Below are 8,245 nucleotides of genomic sequence, written 5' to 3' on the forward strand. Positions count from 1 at the left end.
GAGCGACTGGAGTGGGACTGAATCCCACTCACACACAAGAAAAGAGACAATTGTAACCAGGCCTCTATTAATACCAGCTGGAGTGGGACTGAGTCGCACTCACACACCGGGAGAGAGGCAATTCAATCCCTGCCTCTATTAATAACTGCTGGAGTGGCACTGAGTCCCACTCACACACCAGGAAAATTTAAATTCAATCTAGGCCTCTCTTAATACCTGCAGAAGTGGTACATAGCCCCTTTGACACAGGAGGAAAGAGACAATTTATTCCTGAACACGATCAATACCAGTTGTAGTTGCACTGAGTCCCACTAACACATCAGGAAATTGCCAATTCAATCCAGGCCTCTATTAATACCAGCCGCAGTGGTACTGATCCCCACTCACACTCCAGGAAAGTGCCACATCAATCCAGACCTCTATGAATACAAGCTGGTGTGGTACCGAGACTCACTCACACACGAGGAAAGAGCCAATTCAATACAGATCTCTATTAATACCAGCTGGAGTGGTACGGAGCCCCACACAATCACCAGGAAAGAGCAAAATCATTCAGGCTAATTTAATACCAGCTGGGGAGGGACTGAAACCCACTCACACACCAGGGAAGAGAGAATTCAATCCAGACCTCTATTAATACCAGCTGGAGAGGTACTGAGCCCCACTCACACACCAGGATACAGCCAATTCAATCCAGACCTCGTATTAACACCAGCTGGAGTGGTACTGAGCCCAACTCACACACCAGGAAAGAGGCATTTCAATCCAGGTCTCTATTAACACCTGCTGGAGTGGTACTGAGTCCCACTCTCACACGAGGACAGAGCTAATTCAATCCAGCTCTCTAATAATACCAGCTGCAGTGGGACTGAGTCTCACTCACAGACCAGGAAATAGCCAATTCAATCCAGGCCTGCATTAATACCAGCTGGAGTGGTACTGAGACCCACTCACACACCTGGAATGCGTAAATTCAATCTAGGCCTCTCTTAATACATGCAGAAGTGGTACATAGCCCCTTTGACACAGGAGGAAAGAGACAATATATTCCTGAACACTATCAATACCAGTTGGAATTGCACTGAGTCCCACTCACACATCAGGAAAGAGCCAATTCAATCCAGGCCTCTATTAATACCAGCTGCAGTTGTACTGATCCCCACACACACTCCCGGAAAGTGCCAATTCAATCCAGGCCTCTATTAAGACCAGCTGGAGTTGTACTGAGCCCCACACACACACCAGGAAAGAGACAATTCAATACAGGCCTCTATTAATACCAGCTGGGGTGGCACTGAGTCCCACTCACACCTCAGGAAAGAGCCAATTCAATCCAGACCTCTATTAATACCAGCTGGAGTGGTACTGAGCCCCACTCATGCACCAGGAATGGGCCAACTCTTTCCAGGCCACTATTAATACCAGCTGCAGTGGTACTGATCCCCACTCACAGACAAGGAAAGTGCCAAATCAATCCAGGCCTCTATTTAGAGCGACTGGAGTGGGACTGAGTCCCACTCACACACCAGGAAAGAGCCAATTCAATAAAGGCCCTTAATAATACCAGCTGGAGTGGGCTGAGTCCCACTCACACACCAGGAAAGAGACAATTCAATCCAGACCTCTATTAATACCAGCTGGAGTGGTACTGAGCCCCACTCACACACCAGGAAAGAGGCAAATCAATCCAGGTCTCCATTAACACCAGCTGGAGTGGTACTGAATCCCACTCACACACCAGGAAAGAGGCAAGTCAATGCAGACCTCTATTAGTACCAGATGGAGTGGTACTGAGTCCCACTCTCACACCAGGACAGAGCCAATTCAATCCAGGTCTCTATTAATACCAGCTGGAGTGGGACTGAGTCCCACTCACACAGCAGGAAAGAGACAATTCAAAGCAGGTCTTTATTAATACCACCTGGAGTGGCACTGAGCGGCACTCACTCACCAGGAAAGAGCAAAATCATCCAGGCTAATTTAATACCAGCTGGAGTGGGACTGAACCCCACTCACATACCAGGGAAGAGTGAATTCAATCCAGACCTCTATTAATACCAGCTGGAGTGGTACTGAGCCCCACTCACACACCAGGAAAGAGGCAATTCAATCCAGGTCTCTATGAACACCAGCTGGAGTGGTACTGAATCCCACTCACACATCAGGAAAGAGGCAATTCAATGCAGACCTCTATTAGTACCAGATGGAGTGGTACTGAGTCCCACTCTCACACCAGGACAGAGCAAATTCAATCTAGGTCTCTATTAATACCAGCTGGAGTGGGACTGAGTCCCACTCACACAGCAGGAAAGAGACAATTCAAACCAGGTCTCTATTAAGACCAGATGGAGTGGTACTGAGTCCCACTCTGACACAAGGACAGAGCCAATTCAAACCAGGTTTTTATTAGTACCAGCTGGAGTGATACTGAGTCCCACTCACACAACAGGAAAGAGCCAATTCAATCCAGGTCTCTATTAATAACAGCTGGAGTGGCACTGAGCCCCACCCACGCACCAGGAAGAGCCAATTCTATCCAGGCCTCTATTAATACCAGCTGAAGTGGTACTGATCCCCACTCACAGACCAGGAAAGAGCCAAATCAATCCAGGCCTCTATTTAGAGCGACTGGAGTGGGACTGAGTCCCACTCACACACCAGAAAAGAGACAATTGAAACCAGGCCTCTATTAATACCAGCTGGAGTGGGACTGAGTCCCACTCACACACCGGGAGAGGGGCAATTCAATCCAGGCCTCAATTAATACCTGCTGGAGTGGTACTGATCCCCACTCACAGACAAGGAAAGTGCCAAATCAGTCCAGGCCTCTATTTAGAGCGACTGGAGTGGGACTGAGTCCCACTCACACACCAGGAAAGAGCCAATTCAATAAAGGCCCCTAATAATACCAGCTGGAGTGGGCTGAGTCCCACTCACACACCAGGAAAGAGACAATTCAATCCAGACCTCTATTAATACCAGCTGGAGTGGTACTGAGCCCCACTCACACACCAGGAAAGAGGCAAATCAATCCAGGTCTCCATTAACACCAGCTGGAGTGGTACTGAATCCCACTCACACACCAGGAAAGAGGCAAGTCAATGCAGACCTCTATTAGTACCAGATGGAGTAGTACTGAGTCCCACTCTCACACCAAGACAGAGCCAATTCAATCCAGGTCTCTATTAATACCAGCTGGAGTGGGACTGAGTCCCACTCACACAGCAGGAAAGAGACAATTCAAACCAGGTCTCTATTAATACCAGCTGGAGTGGCACTGAGCGGCACTCACTCACCAGGAAAGAGCAAAATCATCCAGGCTAATTTAATACCAGCTGGAGTGGGACTGAACCACACTCACATACCAGGGAAGAGAGAATTCAATCCAGACCTCTATTCACACCAGCTGGAGTGGTACTGAGTCCCACTCACACAGCAGGAAAGAGACAATTCAAACCAGGTCTCTATTAGTACCAGCTGGAGTGATACTGAGACCCACTCACACAACAGGAAAGAGCCAATTCAATCCAGGTCTCTATTAATACCAGCTGGTGTGGTACTGAGCCCCATCCACGCACCAGGAAGAGTCAATTCTATGCAGGCATCTGTTAATACCAGCTGCAGTGGTACTGATCCCCACTCACAGACCAGGAAAGAGTCAAATCAATCCAGGCCTCTATTTAGAGCGACTGGAGTGGGACTGAATCCCACTCACACACCAGAAAAGAGACAATTGAAACCAGGCCTCAATTAATAACAGCTGGAGTGGGACTGAGTCGCACTCACACACCGGGAGAGAGGCAATTCAATCCCTTCCGTCTATTCATACCTGCTGGAGTGGCACTGAGTCCCACTCAAACACCAGAAGTATTTAAATTCAATCTAGGCCTCTCTTAATACCTGCAGAAGTGGTACATTACCCCTTTGACACAGGAGGAAAGAGACAATTTATTCCTGAACACTATCAATCCCAGTTGTAGTTGCACTGAGTCCCACTCACACATCAGGAAATTGCCAATTCAATCCAGGCCTCTATTAATAGAAGCCGCAGTGGTACTGATCGCCACTCACACTCCAGGAAAGTGCCCCATCAATCCAGGCCTCGATTAATACCAGCTGCAGTGGTTCTGAGTCTCACTCACCCACCAGGAAAGCGCCAATTCAATCCAGACCTCTATGAATACAAGCTGGTGTGGTCCCGAGACTCACTCACACACGAGGAAAGAGCCAATTCAATCCAGATCTCTATTAATACCTGCTGGAGTGGTACTGAGCCCCACACAATCACCAGGAAAGAGCAAAATCATCCAGGCTAATTTAATACCAGCTGGAGAGGGACTGAACCGCACTCACACACCAGGGAAGAGACAATTCAATCCAGACCACTATTAATACCAGCTGGAGAGGTACTGAGCCCCACTCACACACCAGGAAAGAGCCAATTCAATCCAGACCTCTATTAATACCAGCTGGAGTTGTACTGAGCCCCACTCACGCACCAGGGAAGAGCCAACTCTATCCAGGCCACTATTAATAACAGCTGCAGTGGTACTGATCCCCACTCACAGACAAGGAAAGTGCCAAATCAATCCAGGCCTCTATTTAGAGCCACTGGAGTGGGCCTGAGACCCACTCACACACTAGGAAAGAGCCAATTCAATCAAGGCCCCTAATAAAACCAGCTGGAGTGGGCTGAGTCCCACTCACACACCAGGAAAGAGACAATTGAAACCAGGCCTCTATTAATACCAGCTGGAGTGGTACTGAGTCCCACTCACACACCAAGAAACTGTAAATTCAATCCAGGGCTCTATTAATACCAGCTGCATTGGTTCTGAGTCTCACTCACCCACCAGCAAAGCGCCAATTCAATCCAGACCTCTATGAATACAAGCTGGTGTGGTACCGAGTCTCACTCACACAAAAGGAAAGAGCCAATTCAATCCAGATCTCTATTAATACCAGCTGGAGTGGCACCGAGTCTCACTCACACAAAAGGAAAGAGCCAATTCAATCCAGATCTCTATTAATATCAGCTGGAGTGGGACTGAACCCCACTCACATACCAGGGAAGAGAGAATTCAATCCAGACCTCTATTAATACCTGCTGGAATGGTACTGAGCCCCACTCACACACCAGGAAACAGGCAATTCAATCCAGGTCTCTATTAACACCAGCTGGAGTGGTACTGAATCCCACTCACACACCAGGAAAGAGGCAATTCAAAGCAGACCTCTATTAGTACCAGATGGCGTGGTACTGAGACCCACTCACACACCAGGACAGAGCCAATTCAATCCAGGTCTCTATTAATACCAGCTGGAGTGGAATTAACTCCATCACACACACCAGTAAAGAGTCAATTCAATCCTGACCTCTATTAATACCAGCAGGAATGGTACTGAGCCCCACGATGGCACCAGAAAGAGCCAATTCAATCCAGGCCTCTATTCATACCAGCTGGAGGTGTACTGAGTCCCACTCACAAACCAGGAAAGGGACAGCTCATTCCAGGCCTCTATTGATACTTGTGGAGTGGTACTGAGTCCCACTCACACACCAGAAAGAGGCAATTCAATCCAGGCCTCTATTAATACCTGCTGGAGTGGTACTGAGTCCCACTCACAAACCAGGAAAGAGCCAATTCAATTCAGGCCTCTGTTAATAATAGCTGGAGTGGTACTGAGTCCCACTCACAAAGCAGGAAAGAACCAATTCAATTCAGGCCTCTATTAATACCAGCTGGCGTTGTTCTGAGCCCCAGTCACACACCAGGAAACAGCCAATTCAATCCAGACCTCTATTAATAGCAGCTGGAGAGGTACTGAGTCTCACACACACACCAGGAAAGAGTCAATTCCATCCAGACCTATATTAATACCAGCAGGATTGGTACTGAGCCCCACTCAGACACAAGAAAGAGCCAATACAATCCAGGCCGCTATTAATACCAGCTGGAGTGGTACCGAGCCCCACTCACACACCAGGAAAGAGACAATTCAATGCAGGCCTGCCTCTATTAATAACATTTGGAGTGGTGCTGAGTCCCACTCAAACAGCAGAGAAGAGACAGTTCATTCCAGGACTCTTTTAACACCGGGTGTACTGGCACTGTGTCCCACTCACACACCAGGAAAGGGACAGTTCATTCCAAACATCTATAAGTATCAGCTGGAGTGGTATTGAGTCCCACTCAATTCAATCCAGGCCTCTATTCATACCAGCTGGAGGTGTACTGAGTCCCACTCACAAACCAGGAAAGGGACAGTTCATTCCCGGCCTCTATTCATACTTGTGGAGTGGTACTGAGACCCACTCACACCAGAAAGAGGCAATTCAATCCAGGCCTCTATTAATACCTGCTGGAATGGTACTGAGTCCCACTCACAAACCAGGAACGTGCCAATTCAATTCAGGCCTCTATTAATCATAGCTGGAGTGGTACTGAGTCCCACTCACAAAGCAGGAAAGAACCAATTCAATTCAGGCCTCTATTAATACCAGCTGGAGTGGTACTGAGTCCCATTCACAAACCAGGAAAGAGCCAATTCAATTCAGGCCTCTATTAATACCAGCTGGAGTGGAATTAACTCCATCTCGCACATCAGAATGAGCCAATTCTATCCTGACCTCTATAATACCAGCTGGTGTGCTTCTGAGTCCCTCTCACACGGCATGAAGGGGTCAGTTCATTCCAGGCCTCTATTCATACCAGCTGGAGTGATACTGATTTCCACTCACACACCAGGACAGAGCCAAATCAATCCAAACTTCTATTAATACCAGCTGGAGTGGGACTGAGGATCACTCAGACACCAGGATAGAAGAGGCCCATTCAATCAAGACCTCTTATTAATACCAGCTGGAGAGGTACTGAGCCCCACTCACACACCAGGGAAGAGAGAATTCAATGAAGACCTCTATTAATACCAGCTGGAGTTGTACTGAACCCCACTCACAAACCAAGAAAGAGCCAATTGAATCCAGACCACTAATTAATACCAGCTGGAGTGGTACTGAGTCCCACTCACACACCAGGAAAGAGCCAATTAAATCCAGACCTCTGCAATACCAGCTCGAGTGCGACTGAGTACCACTCACACAGCAGGAAAGGGACAGTTCATTCCAGGCCTCTATTAATACCAGCTGGAGTTGTACTGATCCCCACTCACACACCAGGAAAGTGCCAATTCGATCCAGACCTCCATTAATAGCAGCTGGAGTGGTACTGAGCCCCACTCTCACACCAGGAAACAGATAATTCAATCCAGACCTCTATTAATACCAGCTGGAGTGCGACTGAGTCCACTCACACAGCAGGAAAGGGACAGTTCATTCCAGGCCTCAATTAATACAAGCTGGAGTTGTACTGATCCCCACTCACCAAGCAGGAAATGGACAGTTCACTCCACGCCTCTATTAATAGCAGCTGCAGTGGAATTAACTCCCACTCACACACAAGAAAACAACCAATTCAATCCAGACCTCTATAATACCAGCTGAAGTGCGACTGAGTCCCACACACACAGCAGGAAAGGGACAGTTCATTCCAGGCCTCTATTTAACCAGTTGCAGTGGTACTGAGCCGCACACACACATCAGAAAGAGCCAATTCAATCCAGACCTCTATTAATACCAGCTGGAATGGTACTGAGCCCCCTAACTCACCAGGAAAGAGCAAATTCCAACCAGACCTCCAAGAAAAGCAGCTGGACTGGTACTGAACCCCATTCACTCACCCGGAAAGAGCGAATTCAGTGCAGACATCTTTTAATCCCAGCTGGAGTGGTTCTGAGCCCCACTCACACACCACGTAAGTGCCAATTCAATCCAGACCTCTATAATACCAGCTGCAGTGCAACTGAGTCCCACTCACACAGCAGGATTTCGACAGTTCATTCCAGGCTTCTATTAATCCCAGCTGGAGTGGTTCTGAGCCCCAGTCACACACCAGGAAACGGCCAATTCAATCTAGGCCTCTATTTATACCAGCTGGAGTGGAATCAACTCCCAGTCACACACCAGGAAAGAGCCAATTCAATCCAGACCTCTATTAATACCAGCAGGAATGGTACTGAGCCCCACGCAGACACCAGAAAGAGCCAATTCAATCCAGGCCTCTATTCATACCAGCTGGAGGGGTACTGAGTCTCACTCACAAACCATGAAAGAGCCAATTCAATTCAGGCCTCTGTTAATACCAGCTGGAGTGGAACTAACACCATCACACACACCAGAAACAGG

Source organism: Heterodontus francisci, unplaced genomic scaffold (genome assembly GCF_036365525.1).
Source record: "Heterodontus francisci isolate sHetFra1 unplaced genomic scaffold, sHetFra1.hap1 HAP1_SCAFFOLD_591, whole genome shotgun sequence".
Lineage (NCBI taxonomy): Eukaryota > Metazoa > Chordata > Chondrichthyes > Heterodontiformes > Heterodontidae > Heterodontus > Heterodontus francisci.